Source organism: Agelaius phoeniceus, chromosome Z (assembly GCF_051311805.1).
Source record: "Agelaius phoeniceus isolate bAgePho1 chromosome Z, bAgePho1.hap1, whole genome shotgun sequence".
Classification (NCBI taxonomy): Eukaryota; Metazoa; Chordata; class Aves; order Passeriformes; family Icteridae; genus Agelaius; species Agelaius phoeniceus.
The window spans coordinates 52,884,889-52,901,558 of NC_135303.1; the positions used below are offsets into that span (position 1 = coordinate 52,884,889).

The following is a 16,670-nucleotide window of genomic DNA, read 5'->3' on the forward strand; positions in this document are numbered from 1 at the left end:
TATCACCATGGTGTGAATGAGTGGTCCACTCAGCTTTTTTTGAATTCTGGGACTTTGTGCCCTTCCTCATATTTAATGCAGGGACAGGATTTTATTTTATATTGCAATACTGCAAAAGGTAATAATTCCATGCTATGCGTTTTTGCTAGAACTCAACAAATTACATTTCCCAAACCTACAGAAAAAGGATGCAGGTACATTTTGGCATGAGAAGTTGATTGTCAGACCCATGACTGTTTTTCCCCCTATTGAACTAGATACTCAAAACAAACTCCAGAACTAAAATGATACTGACCATCTCTACTATTTATCACTTACTTTCCTTCTGTAAAATCTAACAAGTTCCAGCAATGAATGTATAACATTTCATCAAGTTTTCTATTCAAAAGCAGCAGAGAAACTTCTGTTCCTTTTCATGTAGCAAAGACCATAGCTGACACACCCAGTCCTGATTTATTTCTTTTCCCAAGGAGAATATAATTCTTCTACTTGCCAAGTGGGAATATTTTCTTTTGCACCATGCCTGAAATTGATAGAAAACTTCTTCCATAGGAAAATGTCTTTCTCCTCTCACTGCCATTTCTCAAGTTGAACAGCCACATAATTTCAAATCTCTTCATTAAGCAGCACTCTCCCTACAAAGCATGCAATTATTTGGAAACCATTTTACAAGCTGAAAATTTCATTTTGTGCAACCCTTGTAGTTTGCTTCATCAGTGTGTTGCCTTTGTTTTCTACTTAAAAAGCAAGTTCTTTCAGTCTACAAAGTTGTTTTATTTAGTGTCTGCACATTGCTTGACACTGAAGAGTTCAGGTTGCAGAAATCTGTATGGCACAGGCATAGAGATGGGCAAGTCTGATAGTGGCTGGTCCTGCATCTTGTCATGGCAGCTTTCATTAACAGCTTGTGTGTTGCAGTCCTACTCAGCAGCGTTTGTCACAGTTTCCAAAAAAAATGAGCACAGGAGGAATGTAAGCTTTTTCAAAGAAAGGACTAGAGCTCAAAATGATCCCAAGAAACAGGTGAGGTCATTCGAAATCAATGTGAAAAAACTCAGCAAAGAGAACTGCAAGGGCCTGCAGTTAAAGAAATGAAATGCACAAGCTTGAAACATGTAGTAAATGGTTGGTCATTAGTATAATGATAAAGGATCTGGAGTTATGGAGGTTTGAAATTAAACGTGATATTTTTAAATACTACATTTCTTATTTTTCTACTACAAGTAGCCATCTCAGCTCATGTCTTAGAATCATGTAACTGTTGGTAATCATCTGGTATGGGTGTCCACTGTGACAACTACCAGGAGAAAAATAGGCTTAAGTTAGAGCATGGGAGAGTAGAAAAAGGGTATTTAAATATGGTAGTGAAGCTCAAAGATTCCTATAGTGGATAGTGTTCTTTGAAAAAGTTAATTACTTGTCAGGTTACACATCAACTTGCATGATCCCTGGAGGGTTTTTTTCTAGCCTTGCACTTTTATGTTTCAGATTTGAGTCCTCCAGCTAGGGAAATGTATTTGTGTGAGCTGCAATTTGAAGGGCCTGCTTTGGCAAAACCAGTGGTTCATAAGTGAGCCTAAGAGACTGTGGTGCAGAACCCTGTGGCTTCTGTCTTTATTTAGCATGCAAGGGAATTTCATTTTCCCCTATTTGGAAACTGAAGTCTCTCCAGCTTTTACAGTGATCCTCTACTTCCTGCATATTAATGGGACCTGGCCTAAGAAGAAAGGAGACCATTACTAAAAATGAAAGTGATCCATTAGGAAATCAAGACTTAAAAGTAACTGAACAACATCCTGTAATATCAGCTGTGATAGCAGCTCTCAGTGGCTTCACTAGCCCAAAGCATGACCTTGGTTCATGCTTCTGCCTGGCAACACTGTTCACAAAATGCAAGGTGCTTCACCCATTCCTCTGAGCCATTCATTCCTGAACAATTACCGTGTTGTAGGAACACATACAGGAGTAGCTAGCAAGGAGTAGCTGCCACACTCTGAACTCTGACAAGGAATCACAGCTCTGACACAGAATTTAAAATATTGATTTTTATTTCTAGACTTTTTCCTTATCATATGAACAGCATTCTCATGAATGAAACACAATTCTTTGAAACAATTTTTTGAAACAATTTGACTGTCAAATTCTTTCCTCTTGTCCTACCTTACATGCACAATTTATTTTTCTTCTTCTATGGAAACCTAGCATTTCTTGGAGCAAAGTATTTATTTCCAAAAGGAAGTGTTATAACCTAGTTGTGGTGCAAATCCATGTGGTTCATTCTGAGGCATATAATGCTGCATCCCTGTCCTCACCAGTATGTTGCATACTGGTTTTGCTTTCAGAGAAAGTTTGTAGGAGAGCCCTTGGCAGCATGGCCTGGATACTGGAGGTCCCCAGGCTCTTCCCATGGGCACACTGAGCCATCAGAGCACTTAGAGGCAGGGCAGTCTCTTCCCACTGCCCACCACTCACCATGGAATGCTCACTCTCTCTGCCTTGAGGACCCTCCTTGGTTACAGCACCAACTGCAATGCTTTACAGGGGTATGAGAGATGACATATTCTGGAAGCACTCATGCCACCAGGAATAAAAGGGTAACATGGATCTAACTCACAGACATGACTTATCTCTGATAGCTGTGAACCACTTGACCAATCTCTCTTTAGACAGACTCTTCATTGTTTAAGGCCTAAATAAAGAGTTATAAAATTTTTTGTCAATGACAGGCTTCTGTCTGTTTCAGAAATTATCAGATAGACCTCAACATATATGTAATAATAATAAGATAGCAGACAGTGCACTCCTCCCTCCTCTGAGCAGCACAATATAGTTACATAGCATGGCAGCATACCACAGGGACACAGCTCTGAGCTTACTCATTGGAATTTCAGTATCCCACAGAAGAAGAAGGGAAGGACAAATGCAAGGGGAAATTAATTCCAACAAGTAAAAGCTAAAAAATATAGTTCATTACTTTTGGAAAAGTCCTGGCCATTACACTATTCCACACTGGTATGGCAGTGGACATTTCCTGATACTCTTTTTTCTTCAGACTCCTCTGAAAAGGTATCATTATTTATGATGGCTGGGATGAGGAAACTACAAGTAGATAGTTGGGCATATTGGGTAAAATGGACTAGGCACAAACCTAAGGGTGTGAACATGTTCATAGTATTCAAGGAGATGTAGGATAATACAGACAACAGATAATTTGGGTCAGAAAATATTCACTGCAAAAAAATGAACATAAACACTCAATGCTTCCCATTTCTTTGTGAATTGAAGCATGATGTTACAACAATCTCACATGATGTTGCTGACCAGTTATCTCTTGAATTTCCAAGAAGAGAGTAATGTTTTCAGGAAACTGTAATTAATCAGAGGGAGAAGAAAAGGGGCATAAAAGAGCAATCTAATTGAGAACCAGAGCTCTCTGTTATCCATTAATCATTACAGGAAGTTCTGATTCACCTCTTAGCTTCTTCATGTGAACTGACTACTTGAAAATATGAACCTATGTTGTGCTCTGTTCAGACCTCTTCTAAAAACCTGGTGGAAACTGCATTATATTTCAACGCTGACAAAAGGTTTCTGATAAAGGATGAAACAGTTGCTTTCCCTCTAATTTTGTAGCGATGGATCACTTGTAGATAATGCATAACCACCAACTTTTTGCACCAGGTTCATTTTTGAAGAAAGATGAATTCACAGGTATTCCATGTTTGCAAAATAAATACAAAAAGTAAAAGAAAAATGAGTTTATTAAAAAAGTTGCTAACATTTTAGAACACATAATTACTTCACCCCTTCTACCATAGATTTAAGCCATCATTATGGCAAGATGGAAAAACATAAAGTTAATCTGCAATTGGTAAAGATATTGAAGGAAAGAATCCTTTACTTTCCAGTGCTGCATGCAGCACTGCCTCTGCTTTTAAAATAATCTGTAAAATTCTCTACCTTGCAGCAAAGGAAAATAAGTTAACTGATTCTTGTCCACTGTGTTCACTGTTACCACAATCTGCTCTTTTTTTGGTTGGTTTTTTTGTTTGGTTTGGTTTTTTTTTTTGCCATGAAAAGGCAGCACAAACACTAGTTACTGTGAGTAAGTGAAGCAATTGTATCCAGAAACATTGCTCTTTTTAGCACTACCCTTTCAGTTTTAACTCAGAATAGGGCTATAACCTGTTTTCTCCATGGACCTACCCAACTTGCCACCTGATTGAGTCTGCAAGAGAGCTGAATCCATGGGAAAAACATCCCACAGAGTACAATTCTGTCCAAAGGACCAGGTGGCCTGGCTTGTTGTAACAATGTTCCTACTCTTCCTTACTAAATACTCTCTCATCCTGTGCCAAAACAGTGCGGGTCTGAAAGCCCCAATTCTCTTTTTGAGGGGCTTGTGCAACTTCCAGCTGAAGATTTTAGTCTTTATGGGTTTGAAGTGCTGCTCAAGACTAAGCCAGTCTTGTGGCCTGTGCCAGAGTTGTGTATAATAAATTAGATGTAGGTTGTTTTTGCTTCTGCTACTCATCTTGTAGGTCTTTGCACAGCATAATAGTTTAATAATAAAAAGCTAGACCATAGGATAATCAGCTGGTTCTATTATTAGGGCTGAAGAAATGGGTATCTGCTTCATGGAGGCTTGATGCAGGAACATCCAGGCTGTGTTTTGTTCAGAGTCAAACCTCCTCTTTAGATCATTTACCTTCTTCAGAAAGATAAGTCCCCTGCTGACTGTTCTTCCTGGGCTAAAATCAACTTTTCTGAACTGTTTCCATGTGAGGGAGGCTTTCCACTCGTCCCACAGTAGATATTCTCCAGAGCAACTTTCCTCATCAGACTTTTATCTCCCAAATCACATTCAAGTATCATTTCCACAGCTGGTTTCTTTGTTTTTTTACTAGAAGAAAGAGATCAGAAAGCAGCACCTCATATCAGTAAATGCTTATAAACAATCTCAGCGTGGAGAGTTGGAGCTGTTACATGATGTACTGGTAACAACATGTTCATTAACTTAGAAAGATTAAGCTGTTTTTCTGACTCCTAAGGGCAGTCCTGGGGAGTGGTAGAGCCCATGACAACAGAGAAACAAAACAGCTGAAGGGGAACTTGGGCTGGCTGATGTTATTCAGGAAAAAACTGAGAAAATCACCATGTAGTGATCATTTTCCATTGTAAAACTTTTTTTAAGGGGCAGAGAGCTATAGACTCCACAATTTACCTGACCCTATAAATTAATTAAATTAATATTGGTCCTGTTCAAGTGGAAAGAAACATAGTAATCAAAGGGGAAGATATGTATGGAAAGAACAGAAAATCTGAAGACTCATGATATCTTTGATCACTGGACCCATGTTTTGTTTTGTTTTCGGAGTTCAGGGGTTTGGGAAGAAAGAAGGTTTTAAGTGGAAGCAAACAAACTTATTTTGGGGATGTTTCCTAAGCTTTACAACATAACATTTCTAGATAGATGGTACAAAGTAAGGAAATCTCAAATTTGCTAAAAACTTTCCCCATCTGGAAACCACTGTACCCTGCACAGAAATGAGCACATTTACAAAGGCACAAACATAAACTATTTTATTATTACTACTTGAAATTAATAATTATACATATTTTCCAAGGACTTTGAACTTAAGTTGTCATGTGATTCAACTAATATATATTAATAAATGCCATAGTTACTTACTGTTGTTACCTATACAGACATTAAAGATGGTGTAAAGATTGTGCTGAAGGTATGAGGAAGGCAGTGAATGGCCACATCAAGAATATTTAATCTCAGCACTCAACCTAGTCCAAATATACTAGCATAACATTTTTTGGTTTTATGCAATCCATAGATTTAATCCCTAAACATCCTTAAGTTTTGGCACTGTCATTGGCGTCATTGGTTCATGGAGCTTGTCAGAGCACTTAATTAATGTGAGGTCAATACACATTTCAGGCACATCAATTTTTCCTGGAAAAGTACTTGTGTCAGAGATGTTGAAACTCGTAAAGATGAGCAACTGCCTGCTACCATGGAGATGCATAAGATTTCCAATGTGCTATTTCCTGCATTATCTAGGGAAAACGCTGTAAAACATCATTTGTTCTGGAGTTTGTGTATTTGCAAATTAACTTTACTCCTGAATTCAGTCTTACCTTAGGAACAGTATGACATTATTTCTGTTCATCATGTGCTAATACAATATATCCTTCCTGAAATGTTTCTGTTGGTAATGAAATGTAAAGCACTGAAGAGCCTCTCACTACAAGGATGCATTTATATTAAATAATTCTTTTCATGGAAATGCAATTGTTATTGGTCCTTTCAGTAGAAAGCCTAGCATGTTATTTGGTTAGAGAAACAAACATTTTAACTCACTGAGTTTCACAGAATTGCAATTCAAAAAAGCATTATTCAGTAATGGTAAATTTTACCCCTATACTTCTTTTATTTGTCTAACTTTAAATCCTGTGCTGCAACTAGGAAACTGAAAAATAACAAAATGATAGGAGATGATCAAATAAAGAAACAATGCTTAAAATACAACTTGACCGTACCACTTTAATTTAGTGTAGAGGGGAAAAAAAAACACACCGTAGAAAAGATCAAATTATTATTAAAATATCCAGAGAAGACAAATCTCACTGATCCCTGCAAATGGAAAGAAATCTCACTGGTGGTTATCACTGCACATATCTTTCCAGCATGACACCAAGCAGTGGGAGAGCTGCTGGGGATTCACCAAATCCCCAGCAAAATTCAAATTCACTGAGATATCACCATGGGGAAGGCCTGTTCCCTCTGCAGGGAGCACGCACACGCCAGTGCTCTCAAAGCAGCACCAGTCACCACCCTTCCCTAACAAGTCCTGGTTTCAATCATCATCTGCGGGCAGGCTGGGAGGTGCAAAGCAACCCCAGAGCAGCCTTTGCTCTGAGAAAAACCTGGGCTGCATTCTTCCGCTGCTTTTTAGTGTTATTTCTAGTAATGGAACCAATAAAAAATGGTGTAGCCAGCAATATCTATATTTCACCAACAAGGCCTGTATTTTACTAGGAAATTTCAGCTACTCAGCGCTATTCTGGAAATGCTAAAAAGATATCAACAGAGCAAAAATAGCAAGCAAGGTAGAGTTTAAAACTAATTAAGACAAGAAAACCAAAGAAGAAGCCCTTGATGTCCAGCTGCAATACTAGTGGGGGAAGCTAAAATCACAGAGAGTTATAAGCCAGCACTGAAGGAAATTGCATTAAGTGTTTGACAAATTTCCACCACATGTAGCAAACCTAATGACAAGCAGAAATCAAAGCAAATGCATTGCTAGAATAAAAGTGAGAATTTTCTTTCCAAATACATCTTGGAGATTCAGTTGCAGGGACTGGAGTCTTGCCAGAGTGTTGGGCAGGAAACCAGGTGTCTCATAAAACCACTTCCTCCAAAAGTCCTGGACAGCAGCCAGTAAGCCTCTGTTATCAGTGAGGAGAGAGAAATCTTGCTCATTCACACCAGAGTCTTAAAAAAAAGTGTTAAGGACATTTAGACTGTGTGTGTGTGATAAGTACACAGGTACTCCTGTGCATACCTAGCAGAGACCATCCTGGATGAGTAAATAAAAGGAGGTACAAAGAGCTCCTTTTCCCTGTTTTTGTGTTTTTGTGCTTTGAGATACTTCACAAATCAGGAAGCTGTGGACATTGTTGTAGTTTTAAGTACTTAGTCACCAGGTCCTGGTCTTCAAAGCTTGCTCATCCTGATCCGTCAATATTTATTTTCTCAACTCTTGTTAATGACAGCCTATAGTTAGAGACCTTGGAAATGGAAGGCATATTTGAAGTTGTTATAGGAAAACAGCAAGGAACAGTCTGTATTTAAATAGAAGTACTAACACATCTTCCTTTATATCCTGCCTTTAATTGATGGAATCACATTTTACTATAAAAACTCAATGGCCCAAGTGACATTACACATTACATTAAATATTCTTCTTTTTTTTCAGCAGAGTGTTGCAATAGCTACATCCCAAAAGGTCTGTACAGCTTTGTCAAAACTGACATGGCACATGGCAATGTGGGTGCACACTTAACATTTCTGGGTTAAGAATTTTATATTGTGCACAACTTGGAACATGCTGGAAAAGAGCAAGTCTCACTCATCACCCATTTGGTGCAGGAATGAAGTAGAGGTGAGGTAAAAGAAAGCTAACTGGGAATTTGTGGGGAACTGAGTTAAAAAGGTTTTCATTTCCCATAGGAGTGAGTTTGTTCTAAAGGGCTAAAAGTGACATCGAACTTTTAACTTTTAAAGAGGCTTTGCATTAATGACAAAACAAAATAAATTCACCTGTAGATGGATACAATAGTTCCTGGGTCTGTGGTTTTCTAAAGGGAAGGACAAAGTCAGCTCTTCAGAAGAGCTTGAGAACTCACACTAACTCATAAAACAAAAGGTAGTCTTCAGATGTTACCTTTAACACAAAATTCTTTAATGCTGAAAGTCCTGTAAAATACCTGAAATGCCTCTGTGTCCAGGAGCTCCCTGGCTCACTAGACAATGGTATGTTTTCATTTGCTTCAGCTAAAAAGAGGTTATGACCAGAGACTGTGTTAAAGGTTGGATTAATTTCTACCTCTTTTATTTCCTCCCTCAAACTCCAGATTACAGAGATATCTCAAAATAATTTCCTTAACAAATGTTGCTTTTTGGTCTTAATTTTTTGTAAACTCATGTATTACAGATTTATCTCATTTTACTATATGTGTTTTCCTAGAACTTTCAGTCTGACAAGCAACTTGGATCCACAAGCTGTTTAAAAATCTTGCAGTCTGCTTGGAAGAGAGGTTTCCAAGCATTTTACAGGGAGGTTTAGGTAGCCTGGGCTGAAGCTGTGCAAAATCACCCATCTCAGCATAGATATTACCTTTATGTTACCTGGCTGTATTCATTTCATAAATTATGATTTGACTGACTCTTGACTCACCAAGCCACATCACTGTGTGGTCTCTGCTCAACAGTCTCTGCATTTTGGGGCAGAGTGCTCAACAAAGCATCAGCCTTTCCCAGTTCAATTAGCTCCTAAGGAAAGGCTTAATAAAATTAGCACTGCAGACTCCAGCTTTCTCAGAGCTCTCAGAAAAGGTGTTTTGTAATAACCAGAAGAGGTCGAGATAAGAGGCAATTGCATGCATTGCTCTCACTAACTGGTACAAAGGGATCATAAAACAAGTCTTTCTGCACTTCATGTGTCTCTGCTGCCATGAGCTAACTTCCACTGCTCTGCTCTGGCACGTGACACTCCCAGAAATGCTCCCTCATCCAGCAGGACAAGGACAGCCATGTAACACTCACTGAGTAACTTGGATGAAACAAAAAGGTGAGCCTTTGTCATGCCAGGCACAGTATTTCAAAGTATTCACAGCCACAAGGGTGTTGGGAGGAGCTCCACAACCTACATAATAAACTGCTGGTAGAACAAGCAGAGACCCCCTTCCCAGGCTATTCCTGGGTGCCCATGCGTACTTTTGGTGCAGGAAGAGCTCAGGAGATTTCTCTAGGTAAGAAAATATCCAGCAAAAGATGCAATCCCTCTGCAATACCTGCGATTTCAGCATTTTCATGATTCAGACCCTAAATGTTTGTGTGTCACATACTTAGAGGAGTCCAGACTCAGAATGATGTTTTAGAACAAACATCTATGTGTCTAGACTACTTCTTGGGTATTTTTCAATACTCTGCAGACAGCACACTCAGGTCCTGCAATCACAGGGCCGTATTTCCACACCAGTGTGTACCTGGCTCTCATCTCGATTGGAGGGAGAATCTGAGTTTCTCGCACCACAAATTCATTAATCCCTGGAATAATCTTTCATGTTTTCTTTTTATCAAAGCTTTCAGAATGAAACAAAGTTTTGCACAAACTCATTAACTTGAGTTAAGAAGAGAGAATGTTTCTTTCAATCAGAACATAATATAAAATTTGACTGAAAGTTAGCAAGAGAAAGTGGGTCTCCACAATACCTAATACCTTCTTCTTTGGCAATAGGCAGATGCAGTAGTATACATGCCTTTATGCAAGCTCCTATACTGCTTTAGAAGATCCTAACTCACTTGTTTTTTTACTTTGAAACCTAACTGAATGAGCAGCTATCCCTGCAAAAGTAGTATGAAAGGACCAAATACTGAGTTTTGGTCCAGGTCTTCAGTTCAGCAGTAGCAATGGATGACTAGGTTAATGTCATCATGGATTATTTCTTTTAAATGTATGTGTTCCCTGCGTGAGCAACATCTCCTTCTTAATACTGAAAAATGAAAAATTTGTAATTTTCATCTCTCATAAAATTGTAGAGGACTGAATGTTTTCATTTGGCAAGAAATATTAAGACCTTAGGCAAGTGAATTATGTCACCAGCTTGAAGGTAATGCCCTTCCTGTGAACCATGCCACAGCATTAAAAAATTGGTTATTCTCAAAGGCAAGTAAGGAAAAACCTAGGAGAGGTATTTGCAGTCACTACAAATACAACATTTTGTACATGTAGAAGTGCAGTCAAGCATTTTTATCTCTATTTACTTGAGTTATTGAGACCCTTCAAAAAAGTATCATCTAAACACAACTAAGAAAAATTTACAATTAATTAAAAGATTTCTCTTTTTCATAGCTCATACAGCTTTTCTCAAACTTCATTTGCAATACATCTGTTCCCATTAATAGATGCAGAAAGCCTATATATAGCGCTGTTAAAATACTTAAATAACACATCCTTGTTGTTCTTGTTTTGCATACCTAACTGAAAAAGCAGCAACACCCAGGAAATACATTGGTTAAAAAATGATTAAGCCAAGGAAATGTTTGCAGGCATTGACCATTGAGTCTGCAGTATCTCTTCAGGAGCTCCTATTCACTCACCAGACAGCAATATCCTATTCTCAAAACCTTTGTAGCCAAGCATTACCATCAAGAACTATCACACTTACTGGGAACTTAAGGGAAAATTTTCATTAGCAAGTGCAAATAATAGAAGCTAAAATAATTTTTTTAGCTGTTTCATATATGGAAGGGAAATTAAATATATTTTTAATGTGAAATTTACAGAAGCCTCACAGAAGAATAAAAGAGCATATTGCAAGTGAAGGAAATGTGATACAGCTGAAAAGACAAAAAAAAATAGTCATGTAGCAGAAGTTGCTTTCCCCCTGAACAGTGGTGGTGAGAAGGTATCCTGTACTTTGACAGAGAAGAGAGTTCCATATAGAAATGTGCACTAGTGTAGAGCAGATTCTTTTTGGCAGACCCACAGCAGTCCCTCCTTGGCATACTCAGGGTATCCCTCCTCAATCCCTAGTATGTCTACTCAGGCACAAAGCAAAACAGTCAACTACAAATTTGAGTTCTTCAACCCGAGTGAAAAAAGGCCATTAAAATTATCTTGTCAGTATGCATGTTGTCAGTTCTGCCCCTCAGCTGTCATACCCCTGATACCTCTTTGACAGACAAAAATATCTGATTTCTCCTTGGGTCCACAGCCAAGAAAGGGACCTATGGATAGAACACCATACTTAAACTGGGGTGGTTTTACATCAAATATTGGAAAAAATTTTTCCATAGAAAGGATTCTCAATTATTAGAATAGGCTGCTCAGAGCCTATGGTGGGGTCACCATCCATGGAAGTGTTCAAAAAACACATGGATACGGAACATGAGGACATGGTTTAATGGTGAACATGGTGGTCATGCTAGGTCAATGACTGGACTAGCTGATCTTAAAGATCTTTTCCAACCTTAATGATTCTAGGATTTAGTGACCCTCCAAGATCAATGACATTTAATGGAGAAATCAGCATCAGTTGAGAACCTAGTGATCCTATGGATTTCTACAGGCAAGGTTTACTTCTTCTGGTGGTCTACAATGTGTATGGGATAGCCTTCAAAATTAACAGGAACTTTTCAATCTGAAAAGAGAGTTTTGGCTTCATTCCAGAAGCAGGCTGGATTGAGCTGCAGCATCTGGATTTTTAGGAGTTGTTTGGTGCCAGGAGAACAAGGATGAGCTATACTGAAAATGTTTGTTGGCTCTTGCAGCCTGGAACCTGTAATACAGCAGAGATTTATTTTTCATTTTTAGTCCAGCTGCAGCTGATTCATACAACCATGTTATTTCCCTCAGCTTGTTGCAGAGGAACAAAAATTCCAGTGAAGTCAATTAATCCATGCAGATTCACTCCTAAAAAGGTAAATTAATCTTCCCCAATTTTTTTAATGTATTCCTTAGGGTGTACACAACTGAATGATGTCAATGATCATAATCTTTAAAGGACAGACTGAAAACCTAGCTTACAGTATGACAATCTGCCACTAGTTCAGGTGTGCAGCCCTTCAGTCACCAAGGACTAGTTCACACAGCTGCCACTGGTGTATTTCCATCTGAATGACATCTGGGCTGCCAAGACTGACACACTTAGGAGGGGGGCATGAGTTCCTGCACAGTGCAGATTCTCTTCTTCCTTGTGGCCCTAGCAGAAGTTACTGTCATAAATTGCATACAGCAGAACTTGATGTGGATGAAAATTGAGGTGCCCCATGTGCTCCCAGGGTTGAAGCCATGGGCAGGGGTACCTGTGAGATAAGCATCTGTCTGTAGCAACTTTCTTCTCCAGAGCTCAGTCAGCACCTACAGAGAAAAAAGCTGTTTTTCCACCTGGTCACTTCAACAGAAGAAAAATCCAAAATACTGAAATACCATATTTCACAGTCTTATCAAACAGCTCTTATGCAAACCAGTAGGAGCTTGACAATCACACTGATGTACAGGAAAGATTTGCATATGGAAAAGGTCTAAACATGACTCCTGAAACACTATTCAAACAGTATGTGTAACATTTTCCCATTAATTCAGGTAGTAGTGAGTGAAAGGCCTTGGTAAAAGAGTTAATAAAAGTCAAGGAAATTTTACAACAGCAGAAACCACAAGTCTCATTTCACTTTTGCATATATTTTACAAGACGCTGACTAGAATTCCTTTTAATTGACAGTTGAAATGAGGATCAGAACCAGCAATATCACACCCTGGTATACAGAGTTTGCAGAAAAACTTATTTTAATGATAAACTTCTCAGACACAGTAGGTGATAGAAATAATTTCAGTTATGTGTCTCTGCATCTTCGGAGGTAAATTTCAGAGTGCCCCTGTATCTACAGACTCTTACTTTTCTTTTATTCATTTGTTGCACTTCAGATCTCTTAATTGAATCCCTTAGACAAACCACTGAAATTTTCTGCAGCTCTCTTAACAATAGGATATTTATGACTGTTAACATTCAGATTTTTTAATAAGTATTAATTCTAACATCACATTTAATTTCCCATTGAAGTAAAAGGCACAATTCCAGAGTAGCATAATTCACAAATTGGTGTTTTGATGCCATTTTTTATTTTAAAATGTTAAATAGACATGCTTTTTACACCCCAAATAGAGAAGAAATACCCTCATTATCTAAGTTTAGCTTAATTTAGCTGTAAGTGCTATAAAGGAAACACCATCTCTATTCATGGGACCTTTTCAACAATGTCTACTGGAAATAAATAAAATTACTTTTTCCCTCTGTCCTTCCATTCAGTATGACATAGTGTCATTATTTCAACCTACACAAAGATTTTTAGTCAGCCTTCAGAAGCTTTGGTAACTGCTGCAGCAATTCCTATGTTTCTAAAATATCTATCTTGCTGTGGTCAGCTTTCCATTTCTGTGAACCATCAGATGCATGGACAAGGGTTTTGGGTCTGGGACTGTCAGTTCTCACCTCATCACACATGAACCTCAGCACTGAGGTGCAGATGTGGCCTGCACACCTGGATGGGCAGAGAGTCCAGGTGTTCTGCCTGCAGCAGGGATGAGCAGCATAGGGTCACCTGCAGACTGTGAACTGCAACCTGAATTTTCAGAACATACAAGACGTCACCATCAATGCAGGTCTGTAGGGCTCCTCACATCCCTTCTCTTATTTTCCTCCAATGAGATGGTTTTCTTTTAGTTTGTGCAGGGTTTTTTTTGGTTTTCAATGTCTTTGTGAAGGACAATGAACAGACTGGGAGTGGGAGTATTGCTTCAACTAGTTTATGGTTTCATTCAAGCTGACTAGATTTGGATTACCTATTAGTCAGACAAATTAAACTCCAAGGCCTTGACTCAGACCTGCCTTCAAATGACAAGGTCACAAAGAATGAAGTGAAAATACCACGGTCATAACACAGGATACCTCTTGGGGAGGCATACAGGAAGAAACTCCTAGTTTAGGTGGCTCTCCAGCAGGCATCCAACACATTTTTATCTCCTTCCTCTCTAATAAGATAATAAAATATTTTAACTTCTCCAGACATTTTGTCGGCAACTACCTTCAAACAATACTTTGGAAATAGGGTGGGACAGGGAACCTCAGAAAAGCTGTGAGTGCCAACTCATATTTTAATAAGGAAAGAAAAATATTGCTCATATTGAAGTGTTGAACTATTTAAACTACCATCAGGTACCGGAGATTATATTTTTCCTAACTGGGTCACAGCACGATCTGTCAGTCACTTGTAAAGCTTAAATGTGTTGCAAATGATGACCTGCTTGTAGTGCTCAACAGGCATAAATAATTCTCCTAAGCCATTTCAAAACAGACCACGTACTGCCTTTACAGAAATCACCCCTCTGAGAAACTGATCTTTTCTGTTTGCTCTCATTTCCCCCAGTGACCTAGTTCTGGAGTAGAACAGCACTTTTCCAAACTATGCTGAGTGTTCTGAACTAGCAATATGAGTCCTTCTGAAGACATCAACAGAAACTGTGAGACAGCTGTGCCAGAGCACCAGGCAGTATCCTACCTGACATGCCTGGCTTTGGTGCCAGCCCACCCAGCGGCTGCATTTCACCAGCTGTGGCAGCCAACCCAGAAACTCACCCTGGGAAGGCAATGCTGCTTTCCAAGCATGCAGAGCCCACCCCTCCCACCCCCAGAAAACAGAAGCACAAAATATTTGATAGAAAGTGGTTCCAGACTCTGCAGATATGACTGTTGCACCAAGAATGGCTTTCAGAATCGAGTGCTGGAGATGCTGTAGTATCAACTAAGGGAGAGTCATACCTGTATTTTAAATAACCAGCATACACACAATGACCATGAAACCCTTGCAAGAGCAGGAAAATCTCATGACTGTGTGACAGAACTTCATTTCACGTGAGATGGCAGCCTTCCACTGATTTGAGAGATGCTTTACAAGTTATGCAAGGTGTAGGTATGGCCTTATAGCCCTGCAGCAGCTTTTTTTTCTGTCCCCCCTCAATGCTGGTGCTATATGCAATGGAAATTTAAATTGAGAGCAAGAAGTAAATGTTCCTCTTTAAAATTTTTATGGCTACCAGAAAACAGCATTTGTCTCCTAGTTTTCTGAAAAATTCACTGATCTCTCTACCCTTTTTTCTAAGAAGGTGTTTACTGATTTTACACATATTTCCAAATTAGTAACTCTATCCATTACCCATATGCCAAGCATCAGACTGCAGCAGCTGGTTGGAAAACAGTTTAATCTCTTTTAGACAGCTTAAAATCCATAGCTTATAATTATATAAAGGTAGAGCCAGGCTAGACATCATCAAAATATTAACTTCAAGGCAAATGGGATGTCAGATGCCATCAAGAACTCAAGTTTCCGGGACACATTCCAAGGAAATCACTAGTTTGTTTGATGTCATTCCATACCAGAGCATATTGGTACTAGGAGACTACACATGGAATGTGGGGCCCCTCCAAAGCGCTTCCTGGAAAAAGCTGTGCTGCTTCTCAAGCTGATAAGAATATTGTACAACATATGCAGTGATTAATGGATTGATCACAAAAAGTCAATGTGGTCTGGTAGGAGAGAGCCAGAGACCACACAAAGACAGAGGGAGGACTGCTGCTGTTGCAGGAGGCCCAGATTGAAGGGCTGAATTATCAAAATGTTTGTTCCTTGGGCTGCTGAAGTAATTAGTCCATTTAAAAAGCAGTGTCCACAGTGAAACTGACCTTTATGATATGTATCTTCTCTATTTGTTACAGGCCACACTCAGCCTGACAGAGAAGAAGAGTCTATTCCAGCTTCTCCTTTTGGTGGCACCTAGCAGCAGCAGCTTCACAAGGGTGTGAAAGAATTCTTCACAACCTGTAGTCTGATAGCACATTCCTTATAGCAAAACTTTTCAGCATCAAGCGCCTTACAGGGTTTATTTTACACAGACAAGTCATGTCTGTGTATGTGTTTTCCCATTCTCACTCAAACTTTCTCTCCAGTCTATCCAAAACTAAACAGATAAAATATGTTTTTTCCCTCATCTTTAAAACTACAGATTGTCACTTTGTCTCCTTTGCCCTTGCAGAAATCTAAAATTTTGCATAGTGTAATTCTCCTGTTCCCTGTTACAATATTTCACACTGTAACAGTATTTCATGCTGTTATTAAAGGCAACAAAATTTTCTAGCAGCACAAGTGCATGCCTACAGCTCTTTTGAGACAACAAGATTTTGAGACATCAAGAAGTTCCCTGGCCAGAAATGGAAGCAGAAAATTAAAATCTTGAAAAATTCATGAACAGATAGTGTGGAAAATACCAAACTAGAGCAACTAAAATTAAAAGTAAAATCCTTTTTTTTTTTTTTTTTAC

The 16,670-nt window shown here is 38.9% G+C and overlaps 1 long non-coding RNA gene across 1 annotated transcript in view; it reads left to right on the forward strand.

Moving 5' to 3' along the window:
* Positions 1-16,145, forward strand: part of LOC143691984 (uncharacterized) — a 48,985-nt gene extending 32,840 nt beyond the window's left edge. Inside the window, exon 4 of the long non-coding RNA XR_013179815.1 lies at positions 16,069-16,145. This is a non-coding gene — a long non-coding RNA (uncharacterized LOC143691984). The remainder of the gene's footprint in view (positions 1-16,068) is intronic.
* Positions 16,146-16,670: the final 525 nt, after the last annotated feature.